Consider the following 16,839-nt stretch of genomic DNA (forward strand, 5'->3'; position numbering starts at 1 on the left):
AGTCATAATAACATAACGCATCTCCCAGCGACGAAATGCTCTCAATTGTGCGGCGCTCAATTTACAAACTCATGTAGAAGGTTAAGCATGTATCGTACTTGTTCGATCACTAACGGAAAGAAAATGATTTACTGAAAACATTCGCTTCACCTGGTTCACTCCGAGCCGCAGTGGGTAGGTCACGGCCTCCCAGTAGATCCATATTAATCATTTTAACTCGCACAAACATTACCTGTAAAGATGTCTCGCTACTTTGGATGATAAAACCATTGACTGGGGATCAGCACAATATCATCTGAGAAGTGATTACGATATAAGTGTAACTGTAAACATGCTTTCTCGCGGGCGTTTAATTTTCGTGGATTTCGCGAATAACCTAGATTAGCCCACAGAAAATCGAGATCTTTTTGATAAGACAAAACGGTGTAAGTTTGCAATCCCCTCAATAAAAAATCGTGACTTTTTCAGTAATTTCGCGAATTGCAAAATATAGAGGCAGAAAAATCTAGTTGTTTACAGTATGTATTGTGTGCAAATCGGATTACTAACTGCGTCCAAGACAGTTGATATCACTTTTAATCATACCACACTGACATAATGAAAGAGGCGTCAGGACCATATGATTGTGGGCAATAAGGAGTGGGAATCGATTTGAGCTCAGTCAACCACCGTCTTAACGTGTTACCTTAAAAACTGATAACTGTCAAGGATGGGGTTTGTGTCGGTGATATTTATAAAAAGTTAAACAATAATTGTAATCACCCCGCGTGGATCATAGAAAATGTCTTGCATAAGCTTACATTCGTAACAACATTTTCAAGGTTTGTACATTGTAGTTTTAGATGTTAACTATGATACACTGCTGTTCTTTGATAAATTTGTCTGGAGTTTCGACCCAAAAAGGGCGTGTGGATGTGAAAGGAATTAAGGGAAGGTTGCTTTTCCAAAAGGAGACTACTTTTACACTACACACCGAGAGTAATAATGGGGCTACACAACTACGACTATCCGATCACGCGATTGAAAGTCAAACTTTATTTTTCATTGGCCTAACGTTGGTGCCAAAAATTGGCTTAATTAAGTGCCGGTTTTAATTAACGGATCATGATGCTATTGGTAAAGCTAATGTGCAATTTGAATTGTTTTTGTATTTAATTTCGTAACCTTGAGGCAAATCACATTTTAAAGTATCAGCATGAACCCCTCTATTTCGTTTGAATTTTTTTATTAATCAACTTGTTGACATGAATGACCGTGAACACTAAATTAACTTATCTTAACATCTTTTATATGCTGCCAATGAGCGGCTATTATGCTGTAGGTACTTAAAATGATTTGTGACGAATCCAAAGGTCGCCGCACTTTTATTCTGACATTGTTTAATTGATGTCCTATGTCGACTCCGGCGCGGCATTAGGAGGTAGAAAGCACACAAGCTTAATGAATTTTAGTACACAGAAAGGCAAAAATAAGACAAAAAGCATTCAATAAGTATTAAAGAGAACTTGGAGTAAGGGCAAAGTTAATGTTGCGTACTCGATTAGAGCCAAGTCGATCAGTCATCCTGAAATAAGGTTTTAGGTAAATATGTCATTTTGTCCTACACGCAGAAAACCTGTTGTAAAAACGTGGTTTTAGAAAGAACACCAGCGTAATTTCCCTGCTTCAGTTTTTTGTTCACTTTAAGGAAAAACATTTAAATTTTATAGTCATTTTAAGTAGCCATTGCTTGATTCACTGGCTTTCTAGTTGCGGCAGTTGACCTTGTTGCTAGTGGGTTATACTCTAAGGAGCAAATGGCTTTTAGCGTTAAACTAAATGTACTCTTCTGAGTATTTAATAAAAAGCAAATGCACTTAAAGTTTTACCTTACAAGTACAAATTCTTTCGCCGAATGGCTGCATATCAATCTCATAAAGTATGGTGACATTTTAATTACTGAACTGCTGAATATAGAATAGCGATATCATTTCCTGAGTTTGATTAATGATGGAACAGGAAAATGTATTGTCATAGTACAGCATGGTGAATGAGAAGCTAATAAAATATTGTATAAATCCATATGAAACTATGTCCAAAACGATTCCAAAGAACACTCCAACATGCGGAATATATCATACAGATTTACTAGAATAATCCAACATGTTCAATATATCATTAAGAGTCACCGGATTTGAAAATATCGGCAAGGCAAAACTACGAGACGAAATAACATATGTATTATGCATACCTGTGAACTGTAGGCCAACTACCAATACACAGGAGCGACCACACAAACGTGTGTTCAGCTTGCCGCTAGCCAGGAACTAACATTTCATTGTATTTAACTAATCCTAATTTAAATGATTACTCATATATGTCACGTGGTGATCGTCTGAAAGATTTTATTTGTCACAAAGACCATTTGATTGTATTATTAATGAAGTGCCTTAGTGTGTTCATACCGCATTCGGTGGCACATGCAATAGATTTAGTCGGGAGCTTTTTAATGAATGGGTCAGTTTGGACTAATGACATATTGAAGGATCATTATTGGTCACCTCCACATATTATCTTAAATTTCCAACTGAACTAGGAGCATTACATGACAAAAATTGAGAAAAAAACTTAGATTTTGTTGAAATCTATGGGTGATAAAATTTAACATGAGAGTGCGGTTTAATGGCTTATTACATCGAGTGCATTAGATGAGATTATACCAATATTCTCAATGAAAAAAGGCTCGCACACTCCGATTTTGTGGAATATCAGAGCGTGATGCGTCAGGGGCACGTTAGGTACACTAAAACTCTTATAATTGATTTCTAACGGGAAAAAAGCTTCAATCATGACATGACACTCACGCTGCCTCTCATTATAAAAAGTGTCGAGGTGCGCCAAACGTCCGGGCCGTGATTGAATCTGTATTAAGGGCACGTTTTCTAGGAGTCCATGAAGTGAATTGGAAACGGCGTACGCCGATATACCAATAATGCGATCCAAAAAGAAAAGGAATTCAATTGATACATGAAGCTGATTTCCATTCACAGCATTTCTATCCATATTGATGGATGGGTATGTGGGCCGAATCACCTTCAAATTGATACTTTCTCAAATTAATTTTCGATTCTTCTTCTTGCAGAGCTTTATAAACTTAGTTGATTAAACCAGGCATGCAGCTGTTGGGAAATTAATGCAATGATGGCATTTCAAGTTTGGTTTCTCGAAATTTGCATTCGTGTGTCAGAACAATTAGTTCCAGATCCGTACTCTGTGTTTTCGATTGGCAGCTGACACTGTGGTCCGGAGAATCGGTCGATGTAAATGACAAAGAAAGGCAATTTCATTGTCCGGATGACATATCAATTCCGTTTATTGAGATTAAATTAGCTATCTTATGACACACTCATAATAAACTCTGACGGAATGTAGTTTTGTATTCTGCCCTTTCTTGATAGATGGTTCCGTCTCCATGTCAATCAAAAGATAACAACTGTATGAACTGAAAGGATGAAACCTCACGAAAATTGTATGAGGGGTCATCAGGACAAAAATTTATGATACCAACCCCCACGAACTGCCTTGCATGGGGTCCTCTGCAAGCACGGATAAAGAAACGTATCCGTGTGGTATGTATATATGGCTATAAATACAATATCAAAAAGTTGAAGGCGTTGACGTTGAAACGAAAAATGTGTTATTTTCATTACGACTGCTATAACCCGAATATATTTACTCATAGCCAGTTGTCTGACACGATGCCCACAGTATTCAGGCTACAAAGGCAGTACCAATATTGAATTTGATGGTTACATCATACCGTTGGAAATTGAGGCAAATGATACAAAAAGGCAAGCCATCCTCGAACAGTCGGGTCAATACCATTAACGGCTGCCAGTATCGGCGGCACAAAATCATCGCAGACTTCACGCCTACCACAAAATTGCAAAATTCGACCTTAAACTTTCTACGAAGCTCACGTAATAATAGCTCAATTTTATGCAAATTAAGCAAGGAAGGAATCTTTTTCACATTAACTTTAGATTGAAACTGAATGGATTTTATTTCCCTCGCCATAGTCTCCTCTACTTGCTATAAATTGAATCCCAGGGTGCGTTTTTTCATCGAAGTCAGTTTGAATTGTTATCGCTCGAGCACACATGGTGTGAATTGTACTGGTTTATTCCACATGTTCGATATATTAAGCGAGAAGCAACTAAACGGGGGTTGAATTCTTGACATCGTTATATTGAACCACTTTTACAAGACGCCTGTAAGATTCTTTGTTGAGATCTGAAATCAGAATCTTGCACAAATATTGTAGAGATTGAACATGAGCATGTATAGAAAACTGATCAACAATTTGATCGGGATTTTCAACTTCGGAATAGTAGGCCTGCTCTCCGATCAACAGCTATAACAATGGTTGACTATTGTATAGTAGTGAGGGTTTCCGGATGAAATGTACCTGGTTCTCATATCCAGGTTTACAGAGAATGATCAGTTACTATATCTATCCCACATTCCGGTGTCTCACTCAAGATATACATGAATTACATTTCTCATCACAGTTACAACACCAAGGGCTATTTCGAGCCGCCGAAAAGACCGATATCACACAATTTATCTTTCCAAGCCCACCTTATCAACTGGTTAAAGGTATACTAAATCCGACTCTTTAGACCTTACAACACACCTGAGCAATGATTTACATGAGGGGGATGTTCATAAGTATGTAACAGGTTTGACATCAGAAAGTATGCGAAGGTTGTAACAGTTCGAGATAACGTTTAACGCTTTCTAAGTTCTATCATCTTAAAAATTGGTTCTAAACTGCAGCTACATGTATGAACTTCCACTTTGTACATTTCAACTGGTCGAAGATGTCTTATTTATGCAAGTGCAAGTGTGAAATACAAGTATCACCACATGACAGCGCATAACATTTTCATGGACAATATTGGACATACTCCTCTCATTTATTGTGAATACTGTTTCAGAAGATCAGATGATAACAAAAATAAAAGTTGCACAAAAACTGTCATTTCATATAACCAAAATCTGATAAATGCACTATATGTTAAATGGTATGTAATTGGCAGAGTTCTTACGCCTCGCTTACCAACAGCTATTTTCCAATGCCTCACTAACAAATATTGACGAAATCGGCAATAAAATCTGACACAAATTCCTCGGCAATAACCACTTTCAAAACCAATTTTTTTCCTCCCTCATTTTTCGCAACTTTTCAATAACCCGATGCACTGACGATTTCAATTAAAATTTGCATATCTATCCAATCAATTAACAACTATTGCCAATGTCAAACGACAGCGCTGTATTAAATGAATTCACGTCAGATTTTGTTCGATTGAAAATCAGAATGATATTAGACAGACGTTTGTTACAATTTGTTGGTTACGGGTGCGAATCAATGATATAATACTGAAGTACCACAACGAAGTGGACGTTCGTTAACAGACAAGCGGCCCAGATTAGGCGATTTGGTCTACAAAAATCGCCTTGAATCAATAGAGAGCTGATGGCGTATCAACCAACGCCTGATGTACCGACCGACACCGTAAAGAATTCGCTAACTGAATAGTTAAGATGATGATATAAATCTAATACTTTCAAAAAGTTCTGTGGGTTTTTTTAGTAAAAATAAGGTGCTTGAGGAAAATTGTGGTTCCGAAAAGTCAAAACGGAGATGAAATATCACGTCGATGCATGCAGTTTTCTTTAGTTGTTTTGCCATTCTAATAGACTGTCATAGTAACTTACAGATACCACAGTCACGTTCCCATTAAGCGATCATCCGAATTCATTTTTAAAAGCATTCTCTGGTGGTGTTTTTTCTTTTTCATTGCACTGTATCTTGAACATTTCTTCCGCACGAAGGTACCTCCGCCATCTACTGAAAAATGCAAAGCTGCGTAGTATGAAGATCCCTAAGTATCCTTTTTTGAAGTTAATGGATTTTTTCTTTCTTTCTCCCAAAGTGAATTAGCTGTCATCCGAAAAATGCATCATTGTGGAATAAGATCTTCTACATTTTCAAATGAAGTACGCGCTGTAGACAAATATGTGGGTAGAGTTTGTTGTTGTATATATGAACTTATTCACACGATTGGGCTGACCATTGGTAGAAACCTGAAACATACTGTACATGCCCTGTACACGTTTGCTACGTATTAATCAGCTGCTGAAAGAATCATACCGTACTGTCTTCCTCTCGATATTTCTTGGTCAGACTACTGACCTCACAACCTACAAGGCAGATTGTAGTTACATAGATGATATGTAGGTGAAAGCCATAATCAAGGCATTGTATCATTGTCATTGTTCTTTGTATCGACATGATGATCTAACCAGTTTTTACAAATAACAGCCAGAATTACTGCGGCAACACCCCTCTTTTACAACGGGACAACAAACAAAAATCTGACACTGTGAAAAAATTTAATAGCGGTTTCAGCGTGGGTGGCTATAACAATCAACACCGTGCTCTTTGAGGAAAGTGCAAGGCCAACCACAACACTCCTTTGACATTATATTCACTTTCAGGAGGATAGCATCAAATGAACAGAAATAGTGTAAACGGAGTTGGTGAAACCTAACCTATCAACCTAAAGGACATTCGCTTTTGATAAATTACGTTTGTTGGTTTTGCTTCGCGTTGTTTTGTTAGAACGTTAACTCATAACGGGTTGCTTGGATGCCATTATCGGCCAATCAAAAGCAGGACAGAATTTGTACAGGAACTTGTCTGGGCGACGCATGTACGCTGAGTTAGAAACTACGTTTTACACTTTCACTGGCAGTAGCTCAACAAATGATTGGACTATTAGAGAGAAGTAGTGACCGTGACAATCCTATTAGATGATTCCTTCTCAGTGATCATAAGGCAACTCATCAGCAGTTGATATCGTAAACAGACAATATGTAAAACTAGAGTGACGTGATACGTGCTGCTCTGATTTCATTCATTGTTGAATATGGGCAACATTTCATACCAGAATTATAGCAACTTTCATGCTTTATTAACTCAAATTTCTCCATCAGGACACACCTCATTTGACTTGACTTGACTTAAAGGGCGCAGCGCGCATGCAGTTGAGAGTCCTGATAGGTTACAGCAGCATCTCCTAATCGAACGGGCACGACACCGGTAATGATGAAGAAATAGCACAGTTATTTCATCAAAGAGTGTGTTACGCCACAGATAATAGTTAGTTGATCATACCGTACTGGTAACCTTTGTCCGTGGTTACATGGGCGTTGTACCTTACTGTATTCTAAATGTATCTTTTTATTACTTTGGATACGGTTGAGAAGGCTACAGTTCTTTCAGTCGTTACTGAAGAGCAAATGCAATGGATGAACACGTTTTTAGGTGATAAAGCAAGTTTTGAATTACATCTTCACTTGTTTGCAGTGCTCCATTTTTTGCTCGTGGGACAAACTGAACTGTTTACCTTTCTTGCCATTGAGGGAATTCTTTTCCACCTCATAAATAAAAGGAGTGATTAACCTTTGGTTCTCTGAGGTGTAGAAGTTAGACACGGCATACCTGACTGAGTAAATTAAAGTCAGTTTGTTTTTACACAGTATAACACCAGGTGTATGTTGTACTGGAATATTGTAGTTTACTATAGGCGTGAATATATGCATAGTGTAAACAATGGTAGTTTAGTGCATACCTGAATATATTTATCGTGTAAACTACTTTCTGTGAGCTAGTCCGAAGAGGACTTGTGTTACTGAGCTGGATGCCATAAAAATGCGGTCCACAAGGAATACGAAACCCCACCCATGACATACAATAAGGGTGAAACCATACACATGTTGAGAACGAGAAGGTTTTTTCGATTAGATACGGTTAAGGTATACGTAGAGTAACCTTTTCAAGTTACTTTGCCTTCTATAAAGGTGACAATGTTGAAAGGTTGAAAGGGCCATTTGCTTTTTGTCGAAGAGATTGAATAGTTACGTATACTGCAGAATTAGAGTATGCTTCTTCAATCAGAAACTACAATTTATATGCCTTATAACTAACCTCACAAATATTCGATGACCCAAATTATTAAAAAAAATGGGGCAGTAATAAGCCATAAAAGGTACTGATTGAAGAAACATTCTCTGATGCTCCTGCTGCTGATTGAGGTCGCAAGCCTATCCACAGGTGCTTCTATGGTCTCTAACAACGTGCCCATTGAAAGAATCAAAATGTCGTATCTAAGCAATTAATGATCATATTATCATGGCATTTGAGAAATGATGACCTCCGAGTAAATCGGTGACAGGTAAATTCGCCCTGGGGAACGGTTAGCTGAGAAAGGGACATGGTGCTTTCGATTTACTGATTGCTTTGCGCAGACGCCCGAAGGCAAAACCACCGCCGAGGTGAAAGCATACGATTACCTACGGATAAGGACAAAGACAACTAAGACAAAGAGACAATAAGATGGCAAAAGCACAAACAGAAAATACGTTGTGTAATGTGCGGGTACCTAATTGAACCTTGCGAAATTATTCCAAACAGCCAAGGAAGAAAGAGCTTCAATGGAGCATGTGAGTTGACGTGTTCGCCGCTATCTTATGCGTCTAATTATAACGTACGCTACAATTTAGGCAGACAATGGGCGCGATCCATCTCAAATAAGATGTTGTTGTCCAAGACACTAGCAGGCGAGGCTAGAAATAATGGACCATAACTGCTCGAGAGATGTGATGCGACCGCCAACAAACGCAAACAGATAGTAGGCCATGCAGCAGGACAATTTCACTGATTAAGCGCAAGGGATTGGATGCTAACGCATGACAGCTAAGACGAAAAAGACGAAAAAGATTGGGTTAGAAAAGATAGCACCTAGTTGATAACGTAAATGTACTATCGATACACCGAGATGTAATGATCTAGATTATACTCTTTCTTGTTGTTGTTGTTTCTGTTGTTGTTGTTGTTGTTGTTGTTGTTGTTGTTGTTGTTGTTGTTGTTGTTGTTGTTGTTGTTGTTGTTGTTGTTGTTTCTGTTGTTGTTGTTGTTGTTGTTGTTGTTGTTGCTGCTGCTGCTGCTGCTGCTGCTGCTGCTGCTGCTGCTGCTGTGCTGCTGGTGCTGCAGTTGTTGTTGTTTTGTGCAATATTGTATATGGTGCAAAACTAGAGCCAGCCAATCAGGAAATGCCCTCTAGTTCCGTTCCTTATAGCTTGGAACACATTCCTCACAGGAAGGTCAACCGTCCCCCGGGAGTCACATGAAGCGTATCAGTTACAATTCTAAATTATCAAATGATAAATAGGAATATATCTGATGGAATTATATGATCAAAACGTCGGATACGTAAGGTAATTTGAGATAAATCTCATAGATTAGATCCGTCTCGTTCCGATTACAGACTGCAGTGATTGTACATGGATACCATGGGAGACGCTGAGCTGTAATTGAAAATGCACGTTTTTATGTTAACAATAGACTTTTTCATAAATACCACTGTCCTTTCGACAGCTGTTGGCCCGACCTGCTAGGCCGATTTCTTCAAAACTTCTTTTTTTCAATCTAATTATTGGACCCAACTCAATATCCTGGAAAAACTTCTTTATTGGAGCCATTATAGATTGAGGGGGGATCATGGGGGGGGGGGGGAGAGTCTAGACAGGGGCTGATTTCTTTTCTAATGGATATTTTTAGATGAAACTTGACACATTTGTAGATATTCACGAAAAAAGTAAACTGAAAAGAATACTGCAACGTAAGTGTATTGTTTAAATCATCGCAAATCTTCCCAATCGGCATGATTTTCTGGTGCCGGTGTAGAAGTTTAAAATGTCCTAGGATAGATTGCCCGGGAAACAAAGGATTCTATTATGCGCTTCAATCTCTGAGCTATTGACGGTCAGGGTCTCTATAGAACCATATTGCAGAATACAATAGGGCCGGACACTTTTTCCAGGGGGGCATTTGTTACTGTTACACCGGCATGCCAGTGGCATGTGGCATCGTATGGAAACTACCGCTAAGAAAGTATTAAAACGAAAGCTTCGGACTTTTGAATGGACGGGATCAAACATTATGTTAGCCATAACGTGATGATTCCGAACATGATGTCGGATTCCCTAAGATCGATGTGAACTACGGACTGGAGACAGCCTGGACAAAGCGGGGATCAAGGCAATTCATATAGACGGGCTGCTTTTCGATGATTACCACCCCGGCTTCACAAATGATGCTGGTGGGATGATAAGAGGGCTCAGTCTGTGAATTTGTAGCTTGAACATAAGCCTTGTGCATAAGCATGTCTTATACTCGCTGTATCATACTCATGATCGCGTATGACACAGAGAATAACACATATTGATGCTTACAGAAAAAGCCCAATCAGATATAGACGACATTTCCATCATAAAAGAGATCAGTTTGCTCGGGACCAATTTTCATTGACTTGTGCCTCAAATAATCGCACCCCCCCTTATCTAGCCTTACCCGATCCCTCCTTATACCCCACCCTGTCGCAATCGACATGTCGTCTTTCCGTCGATGAGACAGCGCGCTGAGCGCTAATGTAGTTCTAAAACGGGTTAAAACGGAAGAAGCTTAATTCAATCTTAACATGAAAGCGGTGATTAGGACAGCATAAACTCCGTTTGATTCGCCAATCGATCATAATACTGTTCCGGCTCCTCCTGGTAATCGATAGATCATCACCGTAATCAATACAACAAAATTTAGCACCTTTATAGCAACGCTTATGTTTAAGTTTTAGAGACACTTTGAAAAAAGGCTTAGACACCACTGAACAATGTTATGTAATATTACCAAGAGCCAGCTCACCTTATAAACTATCGATGGTGTACTCAAGACTCATAAGACTTTTCAATGAAATTCCATCCCGCCTGAGGATAATGTTCAAAGAAGCTGGTTACCTGTAACTACTTTGATATAGCACGCAGGCCATTGATAATCTGAAGCGAATATCCAAATAGTAACATAGGTAATCAAAACTGATTCGATTTTATCAGCTTGCTTACCAGATAATGTTGTGGTAATCCTGGCCTCTGACCTACAGGTAAAGGAGGAATGACATAGTATGATGTAATTATGTTCGCGGTCATCCACCTATTAGATGCTCAGATCAAGATGTCGATACGCGGCCTTGGCTGAAGAAGCAAGGCAGGTAGGTTAAACAAACTGCGAGACGGGACGGAGATATAATGAAGTTTTCTCTTATTCATCTCTTTATCATTTTCAACTTGGCAAAAAGGACTTGATTATAGGGGAGTTGCATAGAACAACTTATACCGTGCTTTTAGATACACACGGACTTCTGCAGTGGTAATGTAGTACATAACATTCATAGAAGAAGATAAAGGCAATTCGCAGTTATATTGTTCCCTGTAGAGATGATATTGCAACCAGTTCCGTATCGGGCAGGAATCCGATGCGATCGCATGCTCGAGGACGATTAGGAACAAATGGACGCAATTGTATCCTTTACTCATGTGTCGTTTCCTTAAGAGGTCGAGAAGCGATATAATTTAGTACGTACGGTATCTGATTTACATAATTGGATAACCTCAGATTCAAGATCGGTCAAATATGTAGAATCTCGCCTTTCAGATAACATTCAAGAACTTTGTCATTCTCAAAACTATAAAACTTATTTCAGTTTTTAAGTCACGTATGCCTCAATACGATAAGAACACGCAGTGTCACTGAATACCGCAGACAATTCGTGACTACTTTATTGTGATAAAAATGACTAACATGAAAGTGGCTCATTACTGATTTCTGAAGGATTTATCAGGAAATAGACCATCCATTTGATACATGAAAGTAATAGATTAAGGGAAATGCGTTCATTGAAGTTGATTTGGCATGGGAGGCTGATAATAAAGCACACCGTTCAAGGGAAGCTTGCTTGAAGTATTTAAATTAGGAAGTGTTACAAACTAGAAGTAAGGGCCTCCAAAGCGCATTTTGTAATTAGACGCTCGACTTACAAAGGCGTGTCATAGCCAATTGACATGACAGAGAATCGATGGAGAAAGTACTTTAAGAACAAGTTGTCAACAGTAAAGTTCGGATTCGACCATTTTAATGAGACAGGTCTGCAAGCTACGCAGTGCGACGCCCGGAGGTACGAAGCAAGTTATTGTATTTTATTGACAATTAGTTTAAACTTTCCCCGCCTCCTCCACAACTATGAAGTACTAACGAGTCCGACATATATCTATGTCTCTCATTCTAGTCGTATTATAATCTGTTCCAATATCTCTTTACGAAGCTAGATTATTAAATTTCTTAACTGAATACACCAAAACATGATCCTTCGTGTCCGGGTTCTTCGAAAGCACGAATCGACTATTCAGGAAAACTTACATATCATATGACACACCAATGAAACTAACTAGTATCCCTAAGAAGACTAATTAGCTAATTACGATGTTTGCCGGGTAAATACGTTCCAGCATCCTTGAGTAGAGCGTACGCAACTACATGTATTACCATCAAGTAGCTGTCCGGTTTACCGTTCTTTGAAGTGTATGATGATATATAATGGTAATAAACGTATTGGTTATACTGCTAGTTAACCGAAGGAACAACGTGTTCTGCAATGTGTTGGCCTTGGAAGATGAGCTTCGTGGTTGGTACTGCCTCATTTTGCTCATGTTATATTTGAGATTCGCCAAAATTTAAAAAAGCGAATCAATATTATTCGCTTAAACAGTAAGATATAACGCCCGCGAAGTAGTTAAGGATCATATGCAAAAACAAGCATTGATGAGCCGCGACGAAGAAGCAGCCCACACTATAACTATCTGATTGCCTCCTATACAAATCTTTATCCCGTTGAACTGAGAATATTTTGTCTTTGACGCTATAATAAAAAGAGAGAGCAACTTTCAAGGACGCTAACGACAATGTTCGTTTCGAACTAACAGCTCGAGAGTTGACATCTGCAATTTGGTATAATCGAGCTACAAAGCCCAACTCACTACATCGCAATACTCCACTAAACAAGGAAAAACTAGTAAACGACAATCTTACCTTGATCGCAGAATTCCTTAGTAACAATTATTAACAATCAGCGATCCGCCAGTATCCAAAAGATTTATTGCGATTTTGAAAACGTGTTCCGATTTTAAAATTTAAAGTGTCTACAAGTTGAAGCGCAACATGGTTCTTTGCACAGGTGAAGATTGGATTTTAAACGCGCTGATCCAAGAATTCACTGACAATTTGAACTTTATCCCTCTCCGTCTGATATTAACGAATATAAAGTTATCTCGCTTATCAAAAAGTATGCTGCCTCTTAAATTGTTTTATTTTATCGATCCCTACAGCTGAAATTAGTCCTTATCGAGCAAATATTAATCTCGGCAATATTTCGAGTGACTTAAGTCCAGCGCGATGAGTTCAAGAGTCCCTTCAATCTTCAGCAGGTGGCGTAGATCCCACGATGCTCTGCTGCGCACCAGCGAACGTCTCTGAATGACCCAGCGTTCAGTTCGGTGCACTTTGTCCTTGAACTCGAATACGTATGTCAATGACGACTCGGTTATCCCGTATCAAATTTCAAAACTAATCGAACAAATCAAAAGACACACACGGCAAGAAAGGAGCGGGCTACAGATCATAAGCGTGCATGTCCGTTATTATCTCGAATGGTCTCTCAAACCTATCCTTGCTCTATCATCTACTGGAATGAGACACTCTATCGGTAGAAGAGCCTGGAGCGCCTCGATCAAGCGTTCAACACTTTCTCATTTGCATGACTCCGTTGATTCTTTATCATCAACAAATGAAGCAGTTCCAGTGTAAGAAATGTTTTCTATTCTAAAATACCTTGGTACCGTAAAGTCAACTTTTAAATGGAAAATGCATAAGCCTCGTTCTGAGAGTGGAGTGTTTTGGACACGCAACCAAGATGCTCTACCAAAGTTCCCTCGGGTTGCACTAAAATGTGGAACCATGCACACAGCTCACTTCAGAAGTTTGAGGCTCTCAAAACACTGCTTCAAACACAAATCAGCCAAGGAAGCATCAACCACCCTAAGTTTTTTAATGAGCACTACACATATTTGCTGAGAAAAACGCTCCAAATAGCCCATTTGCGCGGATTTTAGCGTCACTTGAGCGAGCCGATCCGGACTTCCTATACGGGCTGCCGTAACATAATGTAAACAACGGCGCTACCGGCGCTCCGGGCAGGCGATGGATGGAATTTGCCAAATTCGCACATATTCAAGTTATTTCGTGGCCTATCTTTTTAAGTTTGAGGTATTTTAGAATAGAAATTGAACCCTCGGCTTCGGACCTTGGTTGAGTTACCAAGACACTCTCGGGTGGAGCTAAAATTTCGTCCAAACCCTCGCCTGTCGGCTCGGGTTTGGACTGTATTTTAGCTCCACCTTCGAGTGTCTTGGTAACTCAACCAAGGTCCTCCGCCTCGGGTTCAATTCCTTAAATAGAAAATTGATAACATACTGTATAATAAAGTCAAATCTGCGTTGTAACAATAAAAACCAATTGCTGCAAAGACTTAAGCAGGACTTGCACTATAATTTATTGCTGGCATAGGTTCTCCATCAAAGCGGCAACGACCAAAAAAGGCTCAGATCACCATAGCCCGGCTATGAGATGCGATGAAAACCACTAGCCTAACATGAAAGCCTCGGTGGTTCAACGGTTATAAAGCCTGACTTCTACCTGGTGGTCACGGGTTCGACTCCCAACGAATCTACTACATTTTTCTTTCTTTCCTTTCATTTTGTGGTTATTTATTCCTTCATGTACGTATAGTATTATCATCATTATCATCATTATCATTATTATTATTGATAATGTTATTATCATTGGTATCATTATCATTATCATCTTGAAGAAAACCCTGAACCCGAACTTTTCAAACTCAGCAACAGCTTTCTGCAATCGTCCTAGCGTGGCAACTACCGCGGTAGCTCATTGATGAAACCAAGAACATTCCCTTCATCCGCCGATCCTCACTCAATTAAGAGGTATCTCCGGAATAATAACAACATCCGAGTGATACAAGACTTACAGGGGCCAGCTGATATCCTCAACCCTTTGAAGAGTTATATCGAAGGCGATCACTCATGTATACATGATTTCCTCGAATGAGTCATTTCGTGGCGCGCGATAAACAAATAAGTAGCCAATATCGTCGGCAATGTTCCGCGTGGTTAAGATTTGTAACTCCCCGGTGACGATGAGCAAATTTAGAGTCGGATTCCTTAGGAAGTACCCCAGAAACAATTCGAAGAAATGCCAGTCGAAGGACACGGCTAAATATAGGAACAATGCTATACCATATTGGCACAAAAGGAAGGAACAATGAAATGAAGGATGTTAAACTTGAAAACTGTTAACAACCTTACGAAGTGTTCTTACTTCTGTGTCAAGTAACAACAAACAAAAAAACCCAGGAAAACTATCAATTGTAGAATAATAAAAGATACGAAATATCGAAATTCGGTGCGAAGCCAAAAAACAGTACATGTCTTTCGAATCCATTATGGAACACATTGCCATGAATTAATGGTTTCTATTCATTCAAGAGAAAAAATGTCGTAATAGATCCGTTAGAAGACCGAGACGTGAGGTGGGATGCGTATAGATTACGGAAAGTGTAACCAGTATTAGAAATGTAGTCTAAAACCGATAAGTTAGTATCATATATAATTGGTGTTGCGTTACTAGTTACTAGTATAATGATGAAGTGGGCTATACTTCATTGTGTTATCTACTCTTTCAAAGCGATGTATAATCGCGAACATTATTACCCAGCCAATTCCAAAACCTTTCTGGAGAACAAAAGTGCAGCCACAATCCAGCTCATGCAAGGACTTTGCAGGCCACTTAAGAGATACAAAGTGACATCGGCCGAACACATCAATATGTGTCGACGCATGCCGCGTACACATGTAGATGTGAACAGCTCCATTGTCACAGACAAAACTGACAAATAGCAAAGCTCCTCAAATTGATATGGAAATCGATACGCACAAGTCCATGGCGTTCTTCCTGGGTGTCTCGAAGATCGATCTCTCGTGTTCTGTAACACTGGATTGCTTTAACGGCGTATGCATGGTTGTAGACGCTGCTTAATTACCATCGGTACAGGCGGCGCTGTTCTTAAGCGGGCGATGGTGTAGCAGGGCGGGATGCCCTGACCCCTAACTAAAGTTTGCAGGCAAGCTGGTTTAGGGAAAAGTCGTACAGTCGATATTCGAGGCGCATTTGCTATTGGTCTATCGAAGCCCTGTAATTGTAGTGTTTCTATTTTTTAACACGATCCCTTACTGCAGATATGTGTTCACGTCCATCTCGATGGAGTCCATTGATTGAATTATGGTCAGCAAGTCTAGACACAACATACCGACAAAAGTCAAGTTCTTAAACATGTTCCAGGGCTGCGAATAGGATGGATACTTAGTACTTCAGATAACTAAATACAATGTAATGTCATTGATGGATTCTTTTCAGTAGGAGAGAAGATGCGCCAGCTGGCTAGCTCTCCATTGCACGGATAATAAACGTTTACCAACCATACGGTTCAGGGTAAGATTCGTGAAAGCGGGGCTCCTTCGATCTCAACCTTTGAAATACCAAAATAGCTGGCAGGGGTTTACAAGTTCGTCGGTGTAGCAGCATTGCTTTAACCATCGCACGGTAAAGTCTCGCAACAGAGGTTTTAGTTTTCAGTTAGTTTTGCATCTGCAGAGCCAACCTTCAAGCTTTAACTCTACGTTGTCGATATCGAGAAGTCCTAAAGCTAATTCAGTTCTGGGCGTCGGAAAAAGGAGACTGTCGAAAAAAGAACAGGTTCGCATGCTGCT

General features: G+C 39.5%; 1 protein-coding gene across 4 annotated transcripts in view; it reads right to left on the reverse strand.

Moving 5' to 3' along the window:
* LOC135500625 (calcitonin gene-related peptide type 1 receptor-like) overlaps nucleotides 1–16,048 on the reverse strand; it is a 52,549-nt gene extending 36,501 nt beyond the window's left edge. For 2 of the 4 annotated variants that reach the window (XM_064792173.1, XM_064792175.1), the window contains exons 1-2: nucleotides 16,007–16,048; nucleotides 13,028–13,811 (exon numbers count right to left, since the gene is read on the reverse strand). The gene's annotated coding sequence lies outside the window, so the exon portion shown is untranslated. The remainder of the gene's footprint in view (nucleotides 1–13,027; nucleotides 13,812–16,006) is intronic. The other 2 variants (XM_064792176.1, XM_064792177.1) reach the window with 2 other exon arrangements.
* Between the last annotated feature and the right edge of the window lie 791 nt (nucleotides 16,049–16,839).

Source organism: Lineus longissimus, chromosome 16, assembly GCF_910592395.1.
Source record: "Lineus longissimus chromosome 16, tnLinLong1.2, whole genome shotgun sequence".
NCBI lineage: Eukaryota > Metazoa > Nemertea > Pilidiophora > Heteronemertea > Lineidae > Lineus > Lineus longissimus.